The 12840-nt window shown below is 39.1% G+C and overlaps 1 non-coding gene across 1 annotated transcript; it reads right to left on the bottom strand.

Moving 5' to 3' along the window:
* Nucleotides 1–2513: 2513 nt before the first annotated feature.
* Nucleotides 2514–2620, bottom strand: LOC141593552 (small nucleolar RNA R71). The gene has a single exon (XR_012521628.1). It is a non-coding gene; the product is annotated as a small nucleolar RNA R71 (small nucleolar RNA).
* Between the last annotated feature and the right edge of the window lie 10220 nt (nucleotides 2621–12840).

Genomic DNA, 12840 nt, shown 5'->3' with positions numbered 1-12840 from the left:
TGATCCTTGGTTATGGCATAAAAGGTTTGGTCATGTTAGTACTTGATGTGACCATAAATAGCGCATATTTAGCCCCCGAATTAGCCTTGTTCCCATGCTTTTTAGTGCATATTTGGGTCATTTATTGTCTTTAGTTCTTTGTTTTGCATATTCTTTGAGATTTTGATCCCTTGGTAGGAAAGGAGTGCAAATCTTGCATTTTCATGGCAAAACGAGACTAAATTGATCGAATTCAATGACCAAGCATCAAGGAGAAACAAGATTAGAAGGCCTTTGTACATATGATAGTAGATGAGCAATGTTGAGAAAGGATCCTTGCATCCCCGCGGAAATCCCCAAGGATTTTATGAAGAAAAGGGAAGAAAAGAAGAAGAAATAGTGCTGAGCTACAATCCGAGCGGATTGTCCACAATCCGTCCGTCCTCCACAAGCACAATCCGTGCGTCTTCTTCCAAAGACGCCCGGGTTAGCAGCCCCCAGAATCCGCCCGGATTCTCCTGAAGACGCCCGTCTTCCCTCTCCTGAATCCACCCATCCCGACTCCAATACGCACGGATTCCAGTACAGCGAAATTTCGTCTTCTCCAAGCTACAAAGAAAGAAGCCCTTCCTTCGAAAAATACCGGCTCCTCCCTGCTCAATCTAAAAAGTGTAATTATTACTAGTTTAGCCTTTAGTTAACCCTAATGCATCAACCTAATTTCCACTATAAATACCCCATTAGTCTAATTAGAAGGGCATGTTTTTCTTATCAAGAATTAGAGTAGTTAATATCAATCAAATCTCTCTTTAGTATTGTAATCAACAATTAATCAAGTTCTAATACAAGTTTTATTTCCTCAATCTCTCTTTTGTTCATCCTTTATTTTGGGTAATTGAAGATTATTTGGGTTATTATTGGGAGATTGACAACCTCTCAATCAAGCATCAAGTACTTCTTTTATTCTTTGCTTTATTATTGGAATCATTAGTAGGTATAATTCTCTTAATCCCTCTTTAATTATTGTTAATTACTTTCATTTATTCATCATGTTTCCTTTTGTTGGTATGATTGACAACCTTGCTAGCATGATCAACATGATAATGAGTGAGTAGTGACCTAGCTAGGGTTAATGGGTAATTAGGGGAAACCAACATGGGAAATGATTCATGCTTAATTAATATGCTTTCATGGTTTATTTGCTTGCTTGTTTTGATCTCAACTCATGCACATGTTATGTTTGATGAAATGTGAGCCTATGAATCCTTGCATTTTTTACCCATCACCTATCTTTTCAATGAGACTTGTAAGACAAAAACCAACTCGAGTCTCATTAGACCATGCATGTTGTTGAGTAGGGAAGACTAAGTCGACTTGTAGGTGTTGTACAATCTAATCGATTCGGCTCCGGGACCCAAACTTTCCTAGGATTGTAAGATATAACCCAACTCAATCCATCACAACAATAATTTCTTGCTTATAATTTGAGAACATGTTTGTATGATCAATTCCCATGATTCCCCTATGACCCCATGACACCCTAGTGCTTTTTATCAATTGTTTACAACCCTTTTAATTCATCTTGCTTATTTACTTTCATTGCTATTTAGTTTAGTGACCTTCTACATCAACCCAAATTGTGACACCCCTAAGACACCACTAGTTTCAATAGAAATCTCATCTCAATTCCCGTCCCTTGGGATCCGACCTTTACTTGCCTCTTTACTAATTGTAGAGTTGTTTGTGAAGCTATAAATTGTGTTTTGATTCGGACGTGACCCAACGACAACATCTATTAAATTGTGAACACGAAACGGACCGATTAAAAATGGCGCCGTTGCCGGGGATGGTGTTAACTTGATTTAGATTTTCTTATACTGTTATTAGTTGTGTCTTTCTTTGCCTTGGGGAAGTAAAACTCCTCAAGGTTTGTTCTAATTGTTTTCGAGTTGTTTGATATTTTGCATGTCTAGAAGGCCACAAGGTGATTTGTTACCTTTTGACCGTGAAATTGAAAGAACCTTGACAAACAATAGGAGTTTGCTAGGAGGAATTTGAGAGGTATTAGTGAGGTTGTTCAACCAACTATTGAGTTCATCAACCCTTTTGCAAGAGAAGGTGAGGAGAACCCAACACAAAATACCCCACAAAATCAACCTACAATGCCTAAATTTTCATCACATTCCGTACCCACCGAGGAGAACCTACCCAATGGTACTCCCACACCACAACATTTGACCGGAAAGTTTATTGCCAAATCCGCCTTTATCCAATTAGTCGAAAGGAGCCAATTTGGGGGGATGCCTAGTGAAGACCCTCATTCTCATATGGAAACCTTTTGTGACTATTGTGATGCGATTTCTTAAACCGGTGTGACTCAAGACCAAATTCGATGGGTCTTATTTCCTTTTTCTCTAATCGGCACCGCGAAACAATGGTTGAAGGGCCTTGATAAGGCCACTCTCGGAATAGATTTTTGGAAGAAGTTGGCTCTAGCTTTCTACAAAAAGTTCTACCCACCGGAAAAGACTAACATGCTAAGAGCTCAAATTACGGGTTTTAAGCAAAGGGATGAAGAATCTTTGTATGAAGCTTGGGAGCGGTTTAAGGGAATTTGTCGCTCATGTCCTCACCATGGACTTAGCGAGTGGTTCTTGGTACAACAATTTTGGAACGGTTTATATGAAGATTCAAGGAACATTCTCAACATGGGATCAAATGGAATGTTCACCGAAGTTGATGAAAATCAAACATGGAACAAGATTGAGGAAATGGCGGTCCATAACTCACAATATAGTAGACCTCGCAAGGCTACTAGAGGAGGATGGCATGAAGTGGACTCCGTTACTCAATTGGGTGCTCAACTTAGTGCTCACATTGACACAATCAATTTGAAGTTTGAACAAGCTATGGCTAGACTTGAAGAAGCCTCAAAATCACCAAAGCATCATGTTAATGCCATGACGGCATCCTCATCAATCCCAAGTGGGATATGTGAGAATTGTGGAACTTTGGGACATGACCAAGGTGAATGTAGGGGAACAAATGAACAAGTGAATGCTTTCCAAGCATACAAGAATGGTACCCCTTATTCCAACTATTACAATGAAAACACCAAGTTTCATCCAAATCTCTCATACAAAAGCCAAAATGTTCAAAACCCTCAAACAACATACACCCCACCTCCCATAAGAAACCAAAATCAAAGACCCTTTTTTTTTTTTTTTGGTGAAATGTGAATTGATATTAAAATAGGCATTAGCAAATTACATCACCATACATACCACAACCTCCCTACAACAAACCATACTAACTAGTAATACCTACACTAGTTAACCAGTTAGACCCCACTCTCGTTTTACACTTAGCAAGTTTGTTAAGAGCTCTACCAATGACATCTTGCTTTATACGGCCAAAAAGGAAACCAGGTGTGGGCAGGATCCCTTCCATTCTACATCTATTACGAGCCTCCCACAGGTGATAAATGAGACTAGCAATCCCATAAAAGTAACTGTTTTCAAACAAAAAGGACACCTCCAACTGGAACACCACAATAAAGGCTCATTATCCCCCATATCAAATCGAACCGATCCCCAACCAAGTGCGAAACGTCTGTCTGTGAAAGCACGATGGAAGAAGAGATGAGTTCGCATTCATCCTCTTGCTTTGGCAGAGGACACACACATCTCGAACAGATGCCATGTGCCACAAGCCTATCTCTAGTGGATAATCTATTGAGAGCATACGACGAAAAATAAAAGAATGTTTTGGAACATTCAGGTTATTCCAAACCATAGGCCACCAGGGAACTCGAATCGCATCGAGTGGAGCCATTCATATCCTTTCTCGAGAATAATCACCCGAGACCCACAAGTCATTCTTTGTACCCTGGTTTGAATATGTCTTTGATCTTGCAGATTTGTCTCCAAGACCAACTAGACTGCAAAGAAGGTTGATAATTCCACCAGGGGTTATGCTTAATATAAATGGCATTGACCCATTTAATCCAAAGGTGGTCTTGCTTACTAGCAATCCACCAGGTAAACTTAGCTATGCTAGCCTTGTTCCAATCAAAGCATAGTTAAGAAAACCCAACCCCCCATGGTGCTTACACAAAAGAAATGTCCCAGAAACAAGAGGAGTTTTAAACTGATCATTCCCGACCAAAGAAAATTCCCGTATCCTAGCAATCTTGTTGATGACGATAGTAGGAATGAGGAAAATTCTCGCCCAATAAGCATGAAGGCGAGATAAGACAGCTGAACAAGCACCATCCTACCTGCATAACTTAGCTTCCTAGCACCCCAACTTCGAATTCTAGCAACAATTCTATCCACCAACTTATTACAATCCCCCACAGAGAGTCTCTTATAGGAGATGGGGATTCCCAAATACCGAAAGGAAGACCCCTAAAGTAAAATTGAGAACTGCAGGATCTTGACTTTGTCCTCGGGGCAAATTCCATTCATGAAGATTTCGGACTTGTCATGGTTGACAAGAAGACCGAAAGCAACTTCAAAAGTTTTGAGGGCCCTCAATAAAATTTTGATGGAAAAGCAATCCCCTCTCGAAAGCGGGAGGTCATCAAAGAAAACAAAGATGACTTAAATGTAAGCTTCTACGAGAGGGGTGGAAATTAAAGCCTTGCTTAGCAGTCACAACAGCCAGGATACGAGACAAATATTCCATGCAAAGGGTAAACAGGAGGGGAGACATGGGATCCCCTTGTCTGATCCCCCTTTTGCCATGGAAGTAACCAAACTGATTCCCATTCAAAGAAAGAGAGAAAGAAGTGGAGGTCACACATGCCATTATCCATCTCACCATAGTTTCAGGGAACTTCAAGCTCACTAGCACATCCTTGATGAAGGTCCATTCAATGGTATCATAAGCTTTCCTAAGGTCTATTTTCATTAGAGCCCTAGGAGAGCAACTTTTCCTATTGTAGAGTCTGACTAAGTCCTGACAAATAAGGACATTGTCAACAATATCCCTTCCTTTTATAAAAGCAGTTTGGTTGTGGCTAATGATATTGCCCAGGACTTCATTCAATCTGGTGCATAAAATCTTGGTGATGCATTTATAAAGCACATTGCAGCATGCAATGGGCCTGAAATCCATTACGCTTTCAGTTTATCCTTCTTGGGAATGAGAGTGAACAACAGTGGCATTCGATTCTTTGAAGGAGTCTACCATTCCTAAAGAAATCCTTAACAGCCTGGATGATGTCGGGACCAACCACGGGAAGGCATCCTTGAAGAATTGACTAGTATAGCCATCCGGTCCGGAGCTTTATCAGGTGGTATGGAAAATAGAGCATCCTTGATTTACTGCATCGGTGATTTCTCTTATCATTACAGCAGCCTGGCTCTCAGTAACCAAAGCCCCATGTGCCATAACTCCCTTAGAAACTGGACTCACAACTACACACGCCCAAGAAAGAAACATAGTAGTCAAGGAAAGCTTGTTCAATGGAACTGTTATTGTCACAGATGGTCCCATGAGCATTCTTAATCTGCAGCACTTTATTACTTCTTCTTCTGGCTTTGATTGAGCAGTGGAAATAATGAGTGTTATCATCACCATTATTTAACCACTGCAACTTGGCCTTTTGAGCCAGGAAACTCCTCCTGGCCTCCTCCAACTCAGAGAAGGAATGAGCAGCTTGCTTTTCCTCTTCCTGTAGAGAAAGATTACCAGGATCAGCATGAACCTTCTTTTGAATGGTATGTAACAGGGTCTTTGTCTTCTGCAAAGACCCTTTTTCAACCAAAACCAAGGTTACCAAAATCAAAATCCATACAATCACCAAAATGACCAAGATTTTGATGTTCAAAAAGCGGTCCTCCAAATGCAAAAGAATCAACAAGAGTTTTTCACTCAAATGCAAAAAGATAGCCAAGCAAAAGAAACCACCATCAACAACATTCTAGCTCACACCAAGATGTTGGAAACACAATTGACTCAACTAGCATCTTCAAGCTCACAAAGACAAAAGGGGCAATTACCACCTCAAAGTAATCCCCCATGACATGAAACTGTTAGTGCCATTCACTTGAGAAGTGGTACAAGGTATGAAGCACCGAAGAAGCAAGTTGAGGATGAAGTTGTGGAAGCTAGTGATAAGGAAGATATTGTGCAAAACTCCAAAGATGGAGAATCATCAAAAGAAGAGATTTCAAAGAAAAGTGAAGACAAGGCCAAGGAGAAGGAGCCCATTGTGATTAGACTTCCTTTTCCAAGTCGTCAAGCCAAGCCCAAATTTGATAACCAACTTGGAAAGTTTATGGAAATTGTGGAGAATTTGGATGTCTCAATTCCTTTCACGGAATTAATCAATCACGTACCGGCCTATGCGAAATACATGAAAGACATCCTCACAAAGAAGAAGTCGATCCGGAAACTTGAGACTATCGCCTTCACTAAGGTGAGTAGTGCAATACTTCAAGGGAGTTCACCTCCTGAAGAGTCTATTGATCCAAAATACTCAAGAGGGGGGGGGGGGGGTGAAATGAGGATTTAAAACTTTTTGAAGCTTTTTCGATTGTGCGTATGTAATTGATTATTTAAAGTTTATTGGTTAAACTTTAACTAATCAACTAGCGATTGTAAGCAAAATAAACGAAACAAACGAAAGAAGAAGAGACACACGGAATTTTGAAGTGGTTCAGTTTCACAAGTCGAAACCTACGTCCACTATTCTCGATTAATAAATTTAGTACCTTTCTACGGATTACAAATTTACTAACCCAACTCGTACAACTAACTCTAGCTGTAACTCAATGAGTACCGTTAAATACTCGAGTGACTAACTTACGCTAATAAGAAAGCACTAATGATTCTAACAAAGGTTCACGTTAATGAACAAGTTAAGAATTGAACTAAGTACTATTATCTTATAACGATAAACGAAGAACGAGTATGCGAGTTTTATGACACACGACCTTTAAAAATTGCAAATCGGTTTTTCTGTTTAAAACACACGGTTTGCTTTTTAAATATGAAAACAATTTTTATGCTTAAGGTCTCTCTCTTAGATGTTTGTAAATAGCAAAGTATTTATAGGTAAGGAAGAGGTAGGCTACACGGTTTCTATACAAACCCTAATAGCCGAAATAATAAGATATAATTACAAATTATATCTTCTTATTATCTCTTTCCTAAAAGCCTTAAAAGATAATAAAGAATATTCTAAAAGATAGAATATAATCTTTCTAAATATTATCTTTACTATAAATTCTAAGATTATGATAAGATTTCCTAAATCAAGAATATCTTTTACCATAAACAAATATATTAAGAAGATATATAAGATATGTAAATATCTTATTATAGAATAAAATCTTTACCTAATATCTCTTAGGCAACACAACATATCACGGCTCATAAGCTCGTGAATCATGCAAACCCTAATCTTAATATCTAATTAGAATTTAGGTTTTAGGAGAGGCTATATGGAAACCCTAATTAGTAGTAAAGTCCAACTCATAAGTTGATCCAACATAACCACCAATTAACGCTTACTATAAAACCAGACTCCTCACGAAACCGGGCTTTATTAAATAAATACTTTCATTAAAACATTTAAGATAAACTTTAAACAATTATAAAACAGTTTTCGAAACATTTATAAGTCGTGTATAAAAACTCAGCATTTCAATATTATAGTAGAAGAGTTATAACATTGAGCTCTTTAACTAGTAAGGTTATAGCTGCAAAGCTATAACTTTACTAATCAAGAAACTCATTCTTGATTACCATTATGAGATAATCACCTATACTATTCTAATCTTCAAAGAGATCTTCGAATATAGGCTACATCATCATCCAAGCTTGTTTAATCTTTAAACGAACTTCGTCTTCACATGAAACTTGAATGAATCTTGAATTGCTTGATTTTGAACGAAGGTTTGAACTTCTCATGCAATTGTCACAATCCTCTTTGTTGCTCGTAATAGGTTAGTTCTAAGATACTTAACAAACGATTACACGCAACAAGTATATAAAATGTAAAACACCTTGACATCATCAAAACATAAATATAAAAGCTATATGGTCCAACACCTCCAAAACTAAAGGATCCGGGAAGCTTCTCAATACCGTGTACCATTGGCGACACCACGATCAACAAAGCCTTATATGATCTAGGGGCTAGTGTGAGTGTTATGCCGTACTCGGTGAGTAAAAGGTTGGGGATGGGAGAGCTTAAATGCACCAATATCACACTCCAAATGGCCGATAGATCGACGAAGACACTATTAGGGATATGGGAAGATGTCCCCGTGCGAATTGGGAAGTTTTTCATCCCGGTGGACTTTGTCATTGTTGATATGGAGGAAGATTCCAACATTCCAATCATTCTTGGAAGACCTTTCTTACACACCGCGGTGCGATGATTGATGTAAAACATGGTGAGCTCACTGTAGAAGTGGGAGACGAGAGTATAACTTTTAATCTTGACAAGACTATGAGAGCTCCCCGTTTACATGAACCGTGTTTTATGATCGATCATTATAGTCGGAAGGATGAAAGGAAGAAGTCGGAACTCCAATGGAAGAAGAAAATTGAAGATGCTCCATTCAAAGAGCAAGCGAATTTTGACAAAGAGAGCTTGCAAGGCTCATCAAAGACAAGCAATGAAGAAGATGGCCTCATTGGCCAAGAAAAGGAAATGGGAAAGTTGTCTCCATCAAATCAAGAGATTTTCAATGATCAACTTAATGAAGTATGTGGTCTTTGGGACGACGAATTTGAAGGGATTTTTAATCCCCACATTGGTAATGACATCGATTAAGACCGACAACAAGGGCCAAGATCTATTGAAGACCTCTATCATGATAATGAACAAGCTTTTGATTACTTTTTCAAGGTGTTGAGCAACATCAACAACACCTTGAACATGCCCCCTTGACATCTCATCAAGAATGAGAGTTTGGTGGAGTCCTCCCTAAACCACCATTTGTAAATATTTCTAACCCCCTAACTTGCATTTCAATTCTTGTATTGCATTTTTGTTATTTTTGGATTTTTATACTTTGATCAAGATAATTATCATGTTTGAAGAGAAGTGAGGGAGGGACTAATAATTTCAATTAATGTGTAGTGCTTTAGCTTAGTGTGGGGATGGCAATTGCCTAAGCTATCCATGCCTTAGTAGTGCCCCCACAATGAAGAACACAAAGTATGAAGAAAAATGGAAGAATGACAAGGGATATGCATTGTACACGGATGGAACTGAATCCGGGTACAAAGGGGTCGAATCCGAGCGGATTCAGGAGAATCCGCCCGTCTTCAAGCAATCCGGACGTATTGGGTAGAAGACGCACGTCCTGAAATGAGCTGAACTTTTGATATTTTTGACTGTCAGCGAATCCGGGCATCCTGCATCCAAATCCGCCCGTCTTCAAAAATCCGCCCGTCCTGAAAGGAAGACGCCCGTCTTCTTGGCTGAGGAAAACAAGAAAAATTACTGGACTGAAATCCGCCCGTCTTCTACAGAATCCGAGCGTCTTCACTGAAAGACGCCTGTCTTTAGGCGAGTTTTTCCAAATTCAGAAAAGGCAGAATCCGCCCGTCCCGAGCAGAATCCGCCCGTCTTGCCCCTGCAGTTCAAAATTTTCGGGTTTTATGAACCCCCTCCCACATTCATTTCTTCATTCCTTCATTCATAACTCTACTCAAAACCCTCAAAACCCTCATCCTCTCCATCACAAAAACAAAATTCCTCAACAACATTCACCAAAATCAAATCAAAACATCCTTTTAACAACAAATCAATCACTCCTTTTTCAACAAAAATCAAAACCAAGCACAAAATCTTCAACCTTTGAGTCGATTTTTGAATTCATAAAGGCAAAGCCTTTCATCTTTAAATCGATTTGGGTGCACTAGAAATTGAAGATTTTTCACTCTTTCTTGGTTGATTCATCAATGGCAAGGACTAAGGGAGCAACAAAGGCAACAAAGGCAAAGGCACCAAAGGCAAAGACACTTTCATTAAGGCAAAAGACTCTTCAAGCAAAGAAAGCATTGGCTATGGTGGTAGCAAACCCAAACTTGGAAGTGCAACAACAACAACAACCTCCCATGGGAGCAACAACATCTACTACTCCGGAAATTGATCAACTTGCAAACCATCCGGAGGTAATTTTCATTTCCAAATCTCATAGGGACACTTTTGCCAAGTTTGCTAGAAAATCATTTCAATCCACCAAGTTTATTTGTGAAGATACCTTAGAAAAATTGGGTATCCTTGAGCAAACTAGAGCCTTTTTCAAAGCCATGGGGTTGGAGAAATTGTTTGAATCAAAAGAATTGACATACCCCTCCCTTACCTTAGAATTTTTGAGTTCTTTGAAAGTTAACAAGGTTGAGACCATGGAGACCATCAATTTTCGTCTAGCTAATGTTAGTAGGCGCATCTCCTTTGAGGAAATGGGTAAAGCTTTGGGTCTTAGTGATTCTCCGAGTTATTTTAAGAATGTTGGCAAATATGACCCCGACCCTCTTTGGGAGGCGATTTCCGGAAGGAAATTTGAGGACTTTCATGCGAGTGGTGCTCTTTTAGTCCACCATCCGGGCATAAGAGTATGGCACAAGGTCGTAGGGAACACCATCAATGCAAGAAAAGACACCAACCATTTCACCAAACTCGATTTTGTTCTTCTTGAGTCGGCTTTGAACGTTGGTAGGAAATTCACCAAGCCTTTTAACTTTCTAAGGCTCTTGGTGGATAGATGGTTAAATATTGATTGTGGGAAGAAAGGCACTACCGTTATTGTGAATGGCGGCCTAGTCACTATCCTAGCTAAATACTTTGATCCTAACTTCAACAAAGATAACAAGTATGAGGCGAAAGAAGGTGGTCATCTCGTTGATTTGCATACTATGATACACAAGTACAAGTGGGTTGCCCATAACCCTCTTGACACCAAGTATGGATGGCTCACTAGTGAGGCTAATTCTTTCACTTTGCCTTCAAAGATTTGTCGATTGAGTGTCCACCGGACCAACTATCTACTTCCCCTTTCAAAAGAGGCCGAGTATATTATCCAACAACTAAAGGGTGAACTTGAAATACCCTCCTCTTCCATTGTCACACCACCTTACCCTTTTGAGTACCAAGAGTTCAAGCCGGAAGGTGTTGAAGCAAGAAATGATTGTTTGACTCTTCTCATGCAAGCAATGCACAAGCAAGCCTTTGAGGATCGGAAAAATGCTTACTTAGCTCAATATCCACCCCTCTTACACTTAGCTAGGCAAGGACTACTTGACCCATCATGTCCTTTGCCTAGTTGGGCGGATAAGGAAGTCCTATTTCCGAGTGCATCTAGGGTTGTTCCGGGTGATAATGAGGTTGTTGGTAATGAAGAAGTTGATGATAACATTGATGAAGAAGCTAGTGAAGAAGGAGAAGAGGATGATGAGCAAGGTGAAGAAGAAGGTGAAGAAGAAGGTGAAGAAGCAAGTGAAGAGGGAAGTGGCAATGAAACCGCTTCTAATGAGGATGATGATGATAGTGATGATATGATGGAAGATTAGCAAGCTTAGGAGGCTCCTACCCTCTCAAGGTTTGTCTATTTCTCTCTTTGTTCTATTTATTTATTTATTTTCTTGATCATTGTTGGAGTAGTCCTAGCACCATTGAGGACTCACACCTCGGTACTTTTGAGGTGTTCTCATTTTATTGTTCCCACCTTACAAAATCCAAAATGACAAATTAGTTTCATGCATTGCATAATGTGTGCATGAACTACACCCATCCTTGGACATTAGCAATAATGTCTAGATTGGTTTGGGGAAGTTAATGCATACACAATGGGAGGTAATCTAAATTATCCTCTCCGTCATAAACAAAAACCATGCATCATGTAGTATAGATTAGTGTAGATTGCATTTAGTGTAGAAATCATGCATCATGTTTGCATAATTTCCCATCATTTTGGAAATTGAGGACAATGCCCATATTAGTGTGGGGATGGGGAATTCTAACTTAACTTTTATTCAAAAATCCAAAAAAATTGAAAAATTTCGAAAAACCATAAAAATTTGAAAATTGAAAAACCCAAAAATATGTTTATTCCTTTTGTAGTGTAGTTATATATATATTATATATATTGTATATATTGTGTTTGTTCTATCCTTATTCACATTGAATGACTACGCCACATCCGAGACATGAGGATCATGAAGACCGCATGGTATGATCTTTCCAATCTCCTTTTTCCTCTTTATGTTAATGACTATGTGGCTTTATTTTGATTGATGCGGTATAACAATGTGAACTTAGGACTTGCATTTAGTTTATATGTCATATTAGTTGATAGAATCACTTGCATTAGGATGTATATATTAGTTGCATCATGGCATGTAGTTGCATTTAGATAAAACATTTTGAAAAGTGCCTAATTGAGAACTTTGACAAGAGCAACTAACCCATTACAAATACTTTTTCAACTTAAGACTTTGTCTACTAGAATGGTTGTAAAACACTCTAGATAGTGTCATACTAGTGTCTTTTGACCCATGACCCAAAGCCTAGTCAAGGGTTTGCATGTGAGTCACCTATCCAACCCCGTGATGCGATGTGGACTTGGTTAACTTGTCTAGGTGACCTTGATTGACCTTGTGGTAAGGCAACCCAAAAATATTTTCTATCAATAAGCTTGAAGTGCTCATTTCAAAGAATTTTGTCATGTGGAAGTAATTTAATGCCAAGGAAACCTCAAATGTTATGAAATGTTGAGAAATTTAATTATTTTGATGGAGGCGTACCACTTCGATGTGCTTTGGAGCGGGATCCATTGAATTGGGCCCCCACACGGTTGTGAATTCGGCCGCCCAGAGTCAGAGTGACTATCA

This window comes from Silene latifolia, chromosome 7 (genome assembly GCF_048544455.1).
Source record: "Silene latifolia isolate original U9 population chromosome 7, ASM4854445v1, whole genome shotgun sequence".
In the NCBI taxonomy this organism is placed as follows: Eukaryota; Viridiplantae; Streptophyta; class Magnoliopsida; order Caryophyllales; family Caryophyllaceae; genus Silene; species Silene latifolia.
Note: the sequence above shows the minus strand (reverse complement) of the source record. Positions and strands in the feature narration are given on the sequence as shown.